The 16,098-nt window shown below is 39.3% G+C and overlaps 1 protein-coding gene across 2 annotated transcripts in view; it reads right to left on the minus strand.

Moving 5' to 3' along the window:
- Positions 1 to 16,098, minus strand: part of LOC134641215 (kinase suppressor of Ras 1-like) — a 61,160-nt gene that overhangs the window by 21,433 nt on the left and 23,629 nt on the right. The gene's annotated exons all lie outside the window — the stretch shown is intronic.

The following is a 16,098-nucleotide window of genomic DNA, read 5'->3' on the forward strand; positions in this document are numbered from 1 at the left end:
TGATTGAGTCTAGTGATAAGATGCATCAATCTCCACACCGCTTTGATGTTATTCAGCTGGAGTTTGGTCTCCAGCTTCTCTCGGTATATATCTTTAAACCTGATCAGTCCCACCATGCTATATCCTTCTGAACTTGCAGCAGCTTTTTATCCATCCTGCATGTTTGCATACAGAAGGTCCAGAGTTTTATTGTCTCTGCCAACAGGTAGAGTGGAGTCCAGACTGATACGGTTAAAATCACCACTAATGGTGATGAAAGCCTCTGGATGTTTGCACCGTAGGTCAGCGACAGTCACTTGTATAATGTCACATGCTGCTGCCCCTGCTGATGTAGTCAAAGACAATTACAGTGGTAAAGAATATGGGCAAATACTCTCAGTTAAAAGTTCAATGTCCAGCGAGCAGAGACATTCCTTCACAGTAACATGTCCTGGATCTTTCATCAACTAACCCTGCAATCCTTCCACCTTTCTTCTTACTATTCAGCTTGGCGTCTCTGTCACGTGAAAAGTGAAAAAGCCAGGTGCACTGTGGTCCAGGTGCAGCCATGTCTCTGTGAAGCATAATATACTGCACTCCCAATACTCCCTTTGATGTCTTAACAGCCTACCATCTTATTAGCCAGAGACCTCACTTTTCCCATAGTGACTGATGGAACGGACGATTTATATTTTCTTCACCTCACTTTCAGCCTCTCTCCAGCCCAGCACCTGTGACGTCTCCTCTGATGTTCTTGCGGTATGACCAAGCTGGCTTTGGTCAACAGCGGTGTTTTGGAGATCACTAAAATCCGGCTCCAAGTGTATGTAAACACACAGAGCCACTCCGCTCAGCGTGACCCCCCCCCCCATCATGAAAAACGTAAGAAAGACTGCGAAACCATAAAAACAAGGAAGAAACGACTAAGGTCCATGGTTTATAAAAACTGAAAACTTGGAGAAAAAAAGACTAGATTAGATACAACTACAAATAAAATATATAGAAAAACTAAACTAAACTAAAAAAACTATGGGAGGCACTGCAACAGTTTGCCACTCTCACAGTGAATGAAAAAATTAGGCCATTTTTCAGACTGAACCTCTGAAAATAGGGCTATATATATAAAAATGTCTGTAATTTTATAACAGTTCATGCAAAATCTTAGTAAAATCCCTCAAATTAAGCCTGCAGTTTAATCATATTGATTGCTTTTAATTTACAGTCTACTGTGGTGAAGTACGAAGGCAAAAATTATGTCTTTGTCCCACACATTACAAAGGGCACTGTAGCTACAATATTATCAGACATTCCCCGGAATACAGAGCGAAAAACAAATTTAGGGAGAGGCAGAGGCATTTCCTTTGAGATAACAATGAGCCTGCACATTAGAGGATGAAATTAAGATATGAGGAGGCAATGTGATATCACAGGGATGTTCATTACAGTCAAACAGAATGGTTTCTTAAATCACACATATCACAAAGGCCACCAAAAGTAAACTTCAAGGGAAGGGATCTTTCAGCCAGTTGTGATGTAGTCTACTTTGTTCTCATCATGGTCCAAAAGGAGACAAAACTTATTTCACATCTAGAAATCTAGAAATAGTTGACCTTCTAGAGGGTTCTCTTGTCTCCACAGAGCAACACTGGTGCACTGTGTGTGTATATACACACAAGGGTCACAAATTAATATCATTTTAAATTTCAAGAGTTTCAAATGTTTTTAAGACTTGGCTGTAAATCAGTCTACAACTGGGTGGAGTCTAGAACACAAAAGATGTGGTGTTCCACCATTTAAAGGAGGTGGAGCAAGCCCATGCAAAACTTTTTTTAAGTAATATGGATCATAATATCTCAAATCAACATAGGCCTTCTGCCTGACAATCTCCGGTGTGCATAGAAATTTTACAGTCTAAAACTATATGGCGTGGTGTGAAGATATATATATTTAAGTGGAAAGGTGAATTCAGCCTTTCACCACCACTTACATTTTTTATTGCAGACTAAAATCTGAGGCAATATTTGCATATTACCATCCATCAAAATTAATCAAAAGCTGTCCTGTAAAATCCCATATTTGAGCAGACTCTAATAAAAACCTTCACATTGCAAAAGACAACTATTAATGCATAGTTATAGGTCACAAAAATCCAGAAGAAAACATGTAGAACATATTTTAATATAAATCCTTAGTCACAAAAATTAAGAAAATTATATTATATTGTCATTCTACTTTCATGTTGAATTTAACAAATATAACAAGCTATATATTTTTTGTTTTACTGATAAAACAAAATAACAGTAAAAAACTATTCTGGATTTTCCAGATGGTGCTCTCGTTTTAACTAGGAAAATATTAAATATGTACATATTTTTCATTTTAGAGAGGTGTTGCCCTGGGGGAGTGAGGTACAGTTTTAAGCATACTATGGGGGATTAAAAATTCAAGCAGCAATGCTCATCTCCACTTCTGAGAAACTGTGATTCTCTTTTTATAAACCACCTGTTTCTTTTAGTAATACTTACTTTTCCACTCTTTTGTTGCCCCTAGCTTTGAATAAAATACATACACACTTGTGCACCCTGTATGGTTTAAACTAAAACACAATAACTCTAACAATCTTTGTGAAACACAAATAAACACATACACATTCTTGTTCATGTTCTAACTGAGGAATAAGAAGAGTTGGAAACCAGGAATATCTATCTGTACGGCAACTAATTCAGTTGCACAGGTTGAGTCATGTTTCCAAATTCATGGCATGTGTCTGAAAAGACACAATACTGAGAGAAAAACAAGAGTTGTGCCTTTTGTAATGATAAATGCAGCAGCACAAGAGTCCAAATCTGGGTACTCTACAAGATTATTCCAAACAGCTGGAATACCTGGGGAGTACATACACTGGAGAGGAGGAGAGGTGTGACGCCATGTTCCAGATAACTTGGATATTGAAACTTAGGAGTCATGTCACTCCTGAGTTAGCGTGTTCCCGAAAAAGCACGGAAAAACAGGTTTGTTTTGGTTCTTAAGAAGGTAGAGTCATTCAAATATCACTAACAATATAGTATAATGCTTTTTTGTTTCATTTAACTCTAGGTTGGCTGGGGTTGTTCTGACATTCTGAGTAGGAAAATTGAGTCGAAAACTTGGAAATTCCAACTTTCAACTTATTCAGGAACACACCGTGAGTCCATAGCAAGTATGGAAGAAAGAAGCACCCAACTTAAAATATAACCATTAATCATTCTGTTTCTTTTTAAATCCACATTGCGGGGTCAGCAGTCTAAACACCTGGACACCTCTTACAGCTTTTTTGATTCAATTAAATTAAATTAAATTCTATTTTATTTATATAGTGCCAAATCACAACAACCGTCGCCTCAAGGTGCTTGGAGGGACACCAAGCCAGCCAAGAGATATAATCTCTCCAGCTCATCTTGAGTCTACTCCCAAGCCTCCTTCCAGTTGGACAAAATGACTCACTGCTAGAAATCATTCTGTCCAGATGCCCAAACCACCTCAACTGTCTGCGTTTAGTGTGGAGAAGTGCTCTATTCTGAGTCCCTCCTGAATGACCAAGCTTCAGCCAGTTTCTAAACAAGAGTCTAAACATAGATTGACCGGTCAATTGACAGCATCAATTTCACAAAATATAAAATGCACCACACAGGTCCATCACTGGTGATGTTACAGCATTCTGTTTGTCAATCTCCCACTCCACTCTCCCCTTACTCATGAAAACTCCTCCACTTAAGGTAGCACCCCTTCACAAACCAGAATGTGCACTCCACCCTTTTGCAGCTGGGAACTATGGCCTTAGACTTGGTGGTGCTTATTCTCATCCAAGCTGCTTCACATGATTGCAAACAAGTCCAGTGTGACCTGGAGTTCATTGGCTTGATGAAGCGGACAGTCTTAGGACAAGATCCTAAGACTACCAAACCTCACACTTTCTAAAAACGGGGCTGTACCTAGATATTCTATTATGAAGAGAATTGGTGAAAGAGCAACCCCTGTCAAACACCCAATAGGAATGTCTGACTTCCAATCTGAACTCTGACAAAACTTTTTAAAGCTCAATATTCAATGTTATCACCAAAACTTAGGTTCAGAATAGATGTTTTATTTAGAAAGGATGAAGCACCATACTCACATCTGTTGTTTATGTAAAGCATATTGCTTAAGCCATTGTACTGCATTTCTGCAATATTACCATCTTTTCCAAACCTTAACCAGAACTCCCAGAGGCTAATCAGAAAACATTTAAACAATGATGTTGCTGTTAAAAACGAACAGAGTTTTACTTTGATGTTTTGGTGTAAAAAACCTGATGTTAGTGCAGTTAGTTGGTGCAGTATTACACTGTTCCAGAGCCTTGGCACCACAGACTGAGAGGCTCTAACATCCCTAGACTTCAGCCTTGTACAAGGAGAACTAATAGATATTAAGCTTGTCAGCAAAGACAGCGAGCAGTAGTCTATTTCACAAGAAGTTGGAATGAATAATCTAGATGTGATGATGTCATTTTGCATCATGAGCCACTTACAGTCCAAGTTGATCTTAAGAGGCCTGGACCAGTGAATCCCCCTTCACTGAGATCGATTTTACATGTGATTCAAAGTCCAGAGAGCAATCAAATGTTACACCAGATTATGAACACTGGTCTTCACAAATAAGCAAAAGGAAGCAATCATTTCTAATTCTTGAATACATATCACGAGGAGTTATAATAATAGCGTCAGTCTTGTTAGAGTTTCAAACAAGGCAAACATTCAGCTACTCTGGTCTATCCAGCTGGTGAGACTTCAAAGATTGAATGATGCTGACTAAAGGAAGGGTGTAAAAGGAAAATCACAAAGGACCCAGAATTGAACCTTGTGGAACCCCTTTGGTTAGAGAAGCAGTGCAAGCTGAACTTGGAGAACTTGCTCGCCCTAACAGAGAATATCCTTCCAAATAAGTAGTAGGAAAACCAGTCTAGTCATGATATAGAGATACTAGCCAAAACCTTGAGCCTGTTTGTGGTCAACAAGATGCATGTCCCATCACCAGCAAAGACCTTATTGTATAAAACTGTTGCGAGTTCCTCTTTTAATAAACAACACATTACACCTCCCTGAAATTATCCCAACACAGCCACTGGCCTTCAAAGTATTACTGTAACGGTCAAAATAAGTATGCAGTGAAAGAACAACCTATATATTAAATGTAATTTGTGTTCTACACTTTTCATCCAACAATATGGAAAAAGTTAAAAAGATTGGCGAGACAAGACAACATTTCACACTTCGCAAAACTGATGCATACCGATACCTGGGTACTGCCTGGGCATGCCTAAGCTGACTATGTTTAGGTGATGAAACCCACCCTCCAAAACAGAAAAAAGAAAAAAAAGAAAGAGGTAGAAACACTAACAGAGAGACACTGCAGTTAAAACTTTTCCTTTAACCTTCAATATCCAAATGACACTAATTACTGCTTACTGCCTTTTCGGACATACTTAGTCACACAGAAATACATTTCTGAAGAAAAGCCAGAGCACCAAGACTGAATGACAGAGTCGGTACTGACAGGCATGTGGGACTGAATTCAAAGTATGTCAAAGGCAAACACAAATCTGTATTGATACCCACCACTGCCAGTAACGATACACACACACACACAACTGTCCAGAGTACACACGCACATTAAAACTGAGAACACGCAATGTGACTATCTGAAACAGCAACAATAAGGAAATGAAGGAAACACTTTTCCTAAGATCTGTATCACAATACATACGCTGAAAACCAGCAGACAGAAACAGCAGAGCTTTGATTATGTACATTACCATGAGGTTGACAGTATCTTTTAAACATTTGAGCCCCCGCTCTCATAATCCAGGCACTGTACCAGAATAATCCGTAAGCGCAACAGGCTGCTGGGAAACACACAGAGAGCCAACAAATCTTCCCACAGCTGTTATCACACTCCCTCTTTTTCTCCTCCCTCCTTCTAGCACTACCCTCCCCCTCTTTCTTTCTCACTCTCGCTCAACAAGGTTTTTCACACGTCTCCTGACTTGCAAACACGGTACATAAATGATCATTGACTCCCCATGCATACGGTTTCATTTTCATTTTTACTTTTATGCGCTACCCTTAGATTAACATTTGTAATACTGTAATAACTGACAGCAAGTTCTTCATCATTATTATCATTCTTATAGTTATTTTTGTGATATTATTTAATCTACACTGAAATGCACACTAGACTTACATTCAAAGCAGAGCCCTGATTTTAAGAACCTTTTTTCTGGTAACACTCCATTCAAATGGTTATCTATTTGATAAGCTTTAAAGCATTTTTTATAGTTACTTTTCGAAAGCTACTCTTTTTGAGTGTATGTGTCTAATCAGTGCTAAACCCCACCCTGCCTCAGAAGAAATCCTCCAAATCCCTTTAGTTATGAATAAGATGTGCATTAGCGCTGTATGGTAATGCTAACTCCGGCTAACTAACTCCTGCTAAATGCTGTTACATGCAAAACACCTGCACTGAAAATGTTACTTAAACTTAATTTACAGACATTTGAAGGAAGGTAATAGGAGTTAGGAGTGTGCCACATCATATCATCAGCAATAATACCAGTTTAATTTTTATGGTATAAAAATGTGATATCATGATATCGCTGGCATAGAAACGCCATGCATTTACATTCCCTGCTCTGTGCAACAATGAGACAAGCTCGGACATGTATAAGAGAGTTGCAAGAGTGACGCTGATTACTTAGTACCAAAAGAGCTACTTCAACAACCTCCTACAAAGTACAGTACTTTGCAAGACAACTGCTCCCACTGAAGGTGGAAACAACAAACTTGTTTCGCCAGTAGAAGATAAAATATTGTCGCATACATATGGGCTAGATAGGAGAAGATGCTTGCAGCTGCTATTGTGACCCAAGCATGAACAAATGGCTCCACCGTTGGCACACTCACTGACTGCACTCAATATGACAGGAAGAACAAATAGTGGTTACATGATGGAAATACAGGACTTTAAGCAGCTAGTAAATGGACTGATTCTTATATAGCGCTTTTCTACTCTCCCGGAGTACTCAAAGCACTCTATACAACATGCCTCATTCACCCAATCATACAAGCACTTCTAAACTCAAGTGCAACTAATAAGCATTCACACACATTCACACTCCGATGAACGCATCAGAGGGCAATTTGGTGTTAGTATCTTGCCCAAGGATATTTGGCATGCAGACTGGAGGAGCCAGGAATCGAACCACCAACCTTCCAATCAGTAGCTGATCTGCTCTACCACCTGAGCCACAGCCACCCTAGTCAAAAAGTTTGACACAAGACACACTACGAAAGTTAGAAAACATTTTTCAGTTTTATTATGTGACAATATTACGTCACATAGTATTAGTTATTGATTTATGCTGTGTCACTGGATATAATGGTGTCTCACTATTATTGCACTATAATGCTGCTGGGACCTTGTTTCTATATATTCATACTCCAAATTAGGAAAAGTGTTATCAATGGGAATCACTGGAAAAGAAAGATGGAAAATGCCCTTCAATTACTTATAAATGCTGTTGCTTTCAAGCAGTAAGCATCAATAAATCATAATTCAGCATTTATTTTTCTATACATATTCACAAATATATAATATTATCGCAAATGTTCTTGAAATATTCTGATATACATTTAAGTTACATTGCCAACACCTGATGACAAGCAAATCCTGTTTGTCATTAGGGTGGGCGATAAGTCATATAATAGACAATCCAAATAGAAAATAAGTAATATATAATTACTATAGATAATCCAGATAATCCATACTTGGATCAAGATGGCGCCATTGTGTACGGCCAGCCGTCTGTGGACTCCGCTTTTTGAGTACTGCTTACTCTTTGTCCTCCTAATTTTATTATGCTCTCCGGACACTACTGCACTAATTACCTACGACCGACAAACTCTTTTAAATCTTCGACCTTTTTATCACCAAAAATCGGACTCACATCGGAATTTAGGATACTTTTCCCATACCCAAACGGACTCCTCCACCTGTACATACTATTTGCCGTTCCTTCCATTACACAAAAAACGGCATAGGAAGCGGGGCAGACGGAGTGGTGTTCGCGTTCGAATTAAAGCCCATTTAAAAGCACTTGGAGTGGTTAATTGCCGCTCCATTTCAGAAGCTTTTTGGCTTTCTCAGTATACCCTCAGACAGTGTCGCTATCGATGGATTCACTAAGCCGGTCAGCAAGCCCCAATGGTACAACCAGCAGAGTTTCCACTTGGTTGGAGTTTGAAGCGGGACACTGGAAGAGGAGTGGATTACACCACACACACACACAACTGTCCAGCTGGGACGTGCATCTAGGAGTGACACAATCGACGTTCTTCGGATGGCACTACTGAATACTAGGTCACTGGCGAACAAGTCCTTTTTTGTAAATGACTTTTTTCTAGCGTCTAGGCTGGACGTTTTGTTTTTAACGGAGACCTGGATCCGCCCCGGTGAGTCCTCTCCCTTTTCGGAACTTCTTCCTCTAGACTGCGCCTTCTTCAACACTCCTAGGACTGTGGGCAGGGGTGGAGGAGTAGCCTCGGTTTTTAGAACTAAATTCAGAGTGCGACAATTGCCCTCTGCTTCATATTCCAGCTTCGAGGTACAACTCCTGGAGCTGCTTGGTTCCTCTCGGATTCTCTGCGTGGTAGTGTACCGCCCTCCAAAACGTATTAAGGATTTTATCAGCGAATTCGCTGACCTTCTAGGATCTATCCTAATGCTTAATGATCGTGTTCTTATTTGTGGTGATTTTAATATTCATTTATGTTGTGAGGCTGACCACCTCGCCAAGGATTTTTTATCCCTCATTGACTCATTTAATATTACTCAGTGGGTTAGACAACCAACTCACACTAAAGGGCATATGCTGGATTTGGTTCTGTCGTACGGCCTGGATATTGCCATCACTGACATTAAAGATGCTGGGATTTCGGACCATTTCCCAGTTATGTTTAACGTCCAGTCATGTAACTTGGAACTGAACTTTGAGGGCCCACAGTGCCTAACACGCTTGATTAATTCGGAGTCTGTTGCCCTCTTCTCCGAGGCCTTTGTTAACACTGTTTGCTATGATGACTTTAGTAATGCTTCCCTCTCGGTTGATGGTTTAGTTAACTTTATTACCTCTACATGCTCCTCCATCTTGGACACTGTAGCCCCAGTAAAGACCAAACGCCGTAAAATCTCTCGTCAACCCTGGTTAAATGAATCTACCATTGCCCTCAGACGTGATTGTCGCCGAGCTGAGAGGAAATGGAAGAAAGATCAACTCCAGGTGTCTTTAGACATCCTGTACATGACCCGGTCCAAATATCAGAAGGCCGCTAAAATGGCTAAAACGTCTTTCTTGTCAAACATTATTGCAACTAACAGTCATAACCCTCGAATTCTATTTAAAATTTTTAACTCAGTGGTTAATCCCTGCCCTGACGTCTTGATGGATGCCTCCCCGGCCCTTTGTGAGAAATTCTTGAACTATTTTGTAGATAAAATTTCACTGTTAAGGGCCTCACACCCCTGATTGTAAATCATGCCCCAATCTCAGTATGTTCAGCTGCCTTCCATCGGTTTGAACTGGCATCACTCACGACGTTAAAAGAATTAATTAATACCCAGAAAAATTCAAACTCTTTGCTTGACACCATCCCTTCGCGCATAATTAAGGAGGCGTTCGATACTATCGGGTCCTGTATCCTATTTTTAATGAACTTATCATTGTCATCTGGCTGTGTTCCGACTGCCTTTAAACATGCAGTCGTCCAACCAGTTATAAAGAGAGCTAGCCTTGATCATAATACGCTAGCGAACTACAGACCGATTTCTAAACTTCCTTTTTTGTCAAAAATCCTAGAGAAAATAGTGCTTCAACAACTTCAGACTTATCTAGAGAGAAATGGTCTATATGAAAAATTTCAGTCTGGATTCAGACAGCGTCATAGTACTGAAACTGCTTTATTAAGGGTTTTCAATGACCTTCTCCTAATTACTGACACGGGGTGTCCCGCAATCTTAGTCTTACTGGATTTGACGTCAGCATTTGACGCTGTTGACCATGATATTCTTTTGACAAGGCTTGAACAAGTAGTTGGCCTTAAAGGAACTGTCCTTACATGGTTTAAATCCTATTTCTCTAACAGGTCATTCTCAGTCATGATAGGAAAATATTCTTCCACACCTGCTCTCCTTCGTTGTGGTGTCCCCCAGGGCTCGGTGTTGGGTCCTATGTTGTTTTCCTTGTATTTGTTGCCTTTGAGTTCCATATTTGCTAAACATAATGTCTCTTTTCATTGTTATGCTGACGACATTCAAATTTATCTTCATCTGACAGGACTTGCATCCTCCCCATTACATCTTCTGCTTGATTGTTTAAGGGATGTTAAGGAATGGCTATCACAAAATTTTCTTACATTAAATGAGAAGAAGACAGAAATTATTGTCTTTGACAGAGATACATCTCCAGGACAGCTGAATGACATATTTGGTCCTGCTGCTAGTCATCTTACTGATGCTGTTAGGAACCTTGGAGTCATTATGGATAGCTCATTTAAACTAGATAAACAGGTATCTAGTGTGGTTAAATCCAGCTTTCATCAATTACGTCTAATTTCCAAGGCTAAATCTTATATTCCCTACAAGGATTTGGAGAAACTTATTCATGCCTTCATTACTACAAGGCTAGATTACTGTAACTCCTTGTATATGGGCCTACAACTCTCCCTTCTTCAACGACTGCAGCTAGTTCAAAATGCCGCAGCTCGCCTTTTGACTGGCTCAAAAAAGTACGACTCTATTACCCCTGTTTTGGCAAACTTACACTGGCTTCCCATTAAATTTAGAATTGATTTTAAAGTTTTATTGCTTACTTACAAAATTCTAAATAATATGGCACCTGATTACCTAGCTGATCTTCTCTGCCTGTATAGCCCCATAAGAGCACTAAGATCATCAGACCAACTGCTCTTAGTGCAACCTAGGTCTCGCCTGAAAACCAGAGGTGATCGTGCCTTCGCCGTTGCAGCACCTAGGTTATGGAATACACTTCCTTTCCATATACGCACATCGGACTCTATTCAGTCTTTTAAATCACGTTTAAAAACATATATGTTCGATATTGTATTTAAGGTCAATTAGGGCAATTTGCATCCGGATTGCATTGGATTATGTAACCATTTTATTATATTTTCATATTTATAATTTTATTATATATTGATTTTATTTGTACTATGATCTTATGGAAAGCACTTTGGTGTACTTCGGTCTTTGAAATGTGCTATATAAATAAAACTTTGATACATATAATGGACACCTGGGTGAAAATCAAATCTCAGGATGTACCACATTTCACGGATCACATTAACTTGGTGGACCGAGACATCAAATTCACCAGGGAGGATATGAAAAATGGCAGGTTAGCCTTCTTAGACTGTGAGATTTCCATTAGTAATGGGGGACATCTAAAACCTCATGTGTACCGGAAACCTACGCATCAGTATTTAAGGTTTGACTCTCATCATCCACTGGAGCATAAACTGGGTGTCATCAGGACACTACAACACAGAGTGAACACCATTCCCACATTCACAGCGGCCAGGGAAGCAGAAGAACATCACATCAAGAAGGGCAAAGGGAAAGACCATCTCTGAATCGAGGAGGGGGCCTAAGGGTTCGACTTTCGCCATCGTACAATGCTGTGATTGCAGCCATTCCCCAACTTTCTGTGAATGGTACTCATGGCCATTGATCAGTGGGCTTTGATCAGTGGTTGTTGATCAATGGTCATGAGAAATTGCATAATTATGATGAAGGAACTGACCTCCCAGCCCATTGGTCCTTCAGTGGGCTGGTTTCAGTCATTATGAAAATGTACTGTTTATAAGTTGGGGGAAACCTGCAGTCAGAAGACTGAAGAAGTCACTTGGATGAGTGACGAAATGTTTCTCCCACTGAAAACACTACGTCCAAATGAACAGAATCAACTTTTGGAGAGTTATGGTTTGGTACAGTCAAAGTCTTGAGCTACTTCTCATTCCTTCTCGTTCCTAACAGGAAATATGTGCAATGATTTATACACAGTACATAAGACAAAAACAAAGTTTGCACAATTCCAGCAATATTTGATATGATCACCTTTTTCTTCAACAATGCCTGAACTCTCTTACGAAAACTGTCTTGTTATTTCCTTAAAAAGTCTCCAGGTGTTGCTCCCCAGGTGTCTTGAAAGATATTCCAATTTTGATGTTTTTCAATTTTCTCATTATGTGTTTTTCTATCCAGGTACACTTTTATTGTGTCAGCAGACTATTTGGGGTCATTGTCATGTCAGAAAAATGAGGCCTTTGCCAATCCAACACTTTCCAGATGGTATGATATGGTGGATCAAAATCTGACAGAAGTTTACTGTTTTCATAATTCCATCAATTACGAATACAGTTTCAAACCACGACAGTTTTTACTTATGGCTGTAGACACTCCTCTCTATACACATTGATAATAACTTGCACCAAAAATTTCAACCTTTGATTCATCACTTCATAAGACCTGTTTTCTTGTACCCTCAAGTAATTTGAAGTGATAATAATTTACTTTTGCTTTGATGTAGAAGGTTCCTGAAAACAGATAAAATCTTCAATTTAATTTACAAGAATAAAAAGTACAATAATTAAATATAAATTAGAGCACAACAGGTAGTTAAATGCTTACAGCACTAAATGCATTTCCAGTTATTCAATTAATAAAACAGATCTGTTTTAGTTTAAAGTGAGAATGTAAGTACACCATAAAATAAAAAAAAATGCTATGTGCTGAATTATTAAAGCTGAGGTTCACTTCCATAGTTCATCAGGTAAAGGAGCCTTATTTTTTCCAATTACTGAATACAACAGAAAAGCTTTAAGTTGTCAGCTTACTAAGTTCTGCCTCCTCATGCATTTTACTAAATTGGCATAGTCCTGTAACTGTTGTAGTAACACGCCTGATTCCAGCTATACCCCTTGGGGCAGTGCTTATCTCTTACACAGTAATAAATGACAGGAATGCACATGCAAAATGCAAACCCAGAGACAAACGCGCACAAATATGGGTGGGGGTGTTATAAATCTTTTCATTAACAGTTTGTTCACATATAGATCAAAGAGCACGCTGCAACTGACAAGTCTAGTGTCCTTGGACTAACAGACAATATGATATTTCCAATACTAGAAATTAGTTGACATCGATAGCAGCCTAAAATATTAGCAGAACAGTTTATGACGATGTCCATGGAGCCTGAATTAAGATATATCCTCTCCCTTTCTAAAAGGAAATAAAAAATATAGAAATAAATAAAATAGTATAATATAATAATTAAAAACCTTGGTAAAAATAAGAGTGTAAGTGACCTGGAAGGCATCTAATCGCTTTCTGAATGGATTATTGTTTTGTCTAAATATTCTAAGAAGGATTGCAAAATCTTATTAAAAGTCTTGCAAGAACCTGCAAGAGAGTTTTTGAAGTTTGATGTGAGTCAAAACTTCCCTGAGCCAACTATTATGTGAAGGAGGTTGAGCATTGGTTTCCATTTGCATAGAATGAAACACCTGGCTAAGAGGGTTGTAAAGGGAGTACACAACACTTTATCGATGGAAGGTTATGCGATTTGAGTGGGTGGATACCAAATACATACATATATATATATATATATATATATATATATATATATATATATATATATATATATACACACACATTAGGGGTGCAACGATACTCGTATCGATATTGAACAGTTCGATACAGTGTTTTCGGTTCGGTACGCATATGTATCGAACAATACAAAATTTTTAATTTATTTTATCAACTTTTCTTCTGACGCTGCTGTCTGTGTTGAGAGCTCAGTGGATCTGCGTTCGACTACTCCGCCTAGGCTGCACTGTCGAGCGTAGATCTACTGAGCGCAGCGCAAGCTAGCAAGACAGAAGCTAAGCTGTTGCAACATGGCAAATTGAACCTCCCCCACCCTCATTCAGATCTGGCCTTTGGAATTATTTTGGTCTTCATGTGAAGTATGACCCTGAAGGTAAGCGCGTCATGGACAAAAGTAAAACAGTATGTCGGATGTGCCACGCAATGCTCAATTACATGAGTGGGAACTACTGCGTTAGCGCAGTTTGCTCGTTAATGTGTTGATGCTGTCCAGCCCCACGCACGGGGCGATCCGCGGTAGCTCGTTAACGGAGATTTGCCGTGTTGTGGCGTTAACGTCATTTCAGATTAACGCTGATAGCACTAGTGGGAACACAACGAATATGACTGCACATTTACTCCGACATCATCCTAGTGCAAAGACAAGTGGAAGCAGACAAAAACAACAAGCACGCATGCTACAGACTTTACCCGAGTCATTTAGACAGCCGTTAACACATGATTCTCCTTATGGGGACCTGATATGTTTAATATGCTGCTGAGAGTATACCCCAGAAGAAGCGTATAGTATAGCTTTTATTTTGGAAAGAGCCATTTCTCTGTAATAAACTCTCTTTTCCAAAGATGAGGGATTTCTTGATCAGATAGATTAATTTTTTTATTACTTTTTTGTTTCAGCAACATTAAATTTAAAAACTGTACTTTTGAGTTAAAATATATATTTATAATTTTAATAAATGACAAATTAAAAAAGCATGAACATTTTTTTGTATCGAAAAAATATCGAACCGTGACACCAAAGTATCGAACCGAACCGAACCGTGAATTTTGTGTATCGTTGCACCCCTAATATATATATACATATACATACATATATGCACAGAAAAGAAATGGCAGGAGCAAAACAGCACCAACTGGTAGATAGAGCAGTCGCCTGAGACTGCAAGACCAGACTGACCAACCTGTGCACTGCCTGGATCGACTAGAAGAAAGCCCACATATGGATCCTGGAATGCCTATACAAGATCAACAGGACCATAAGAGCCATCATCAGGAACTCAATGGGGATGTGGCGAACAACACTAGAGCCAAACTTCAAGCCAAGTGGCAGAAGTCACTGTCAAGTGCAGGATCTACCAAGGAGATGCTCTGTCCCCACTGCTCTTCTGAATAGGCCTGAAGCCCCTCAGTGAGATTATTAAAAAGACTAGCTACAGATGCCGACTACGGAATGAAGCAGTCGTCAACCAACTCTTCTACAAGGATGTCATCAAACTGTCTGCCAGGAGTGAACGAGACATCAATTCACCAGTGATAGATGGCCATGGTGATAGATGTAGATATACTGAGTGATACCAACACAGGGCATACATGTAACCAAGTGGCTGGCATAATATACAAGAACATCTGTGACCAGTATGGCCTGTAAGTACCAAGGACTCCTCAGCCTCCTGTGAAGACATTTCATTTCTCGGCTGACCTTGGAACTCATATGTATGTATATATACATATGAGATGGGCAACTCTCCCCCTTACTTAGAAATGTGTAAGAAAATATGGATGGATGAATTTTTTATCCATTTATTTCTCACCTTCACTATCTCTACTCCATGCAAGTTCACTTTTCCACCCTCCTTCTCATTCACACACACATATATTCTGTCTTGCTTCTATCAACTTTCATTCATTTTTGCTCAGTCTTTCCATTTCTACATTCATCAGTTCCTCAAAGTACTACTGCTATCTTTCCGATAGAGGTACTCCCACTCTTTCATTTGTTGCACATTTCCATTTTCATTTCCTTAATAGCTCAATCTTTCTGCCTAGCCAATTGATACAAGTCCCCTTCTCATTCCTTAGTATCCAGTCTCACATTCACTACAAGCCTTTCTCTTCGCCATCTCTCTCTTTGCTGTATGCCTGGCAATCCAGCACTCCTGTTTACTATCTTTAACTCCCTGACTATTCTTTGCTAACCCCTTCGTTTGAATACTTTCCTTTACTTCCTTATTCCACAACTTCCACAACAAGTCTCCTTCTCCTTTTTCTCTGTGTGGAGGATGCACCAAATACCAAAAATCAAATCACCTTTTCCAGTGAAACAATACGGTACTCTCTCTGAGCTTTTAATCTGAAAGATCTTAA

Source organism: Pelmatolapia mariae, linkage group LG14 (assembly GCF_036321145.2).
Source record: "Pelmatolapia mariae isolate MD_Pm_ZW linkage group LG14, Pm_UMD_F_2, whole genome shotgun sequence".
Classification (NCBI taxonomy): Eukaryota; Metazoa; Chordata; class Actinopteri; order Cichliformes; family Cichlidae; genus Pelmatolapia; species Pelmatolapia mariae.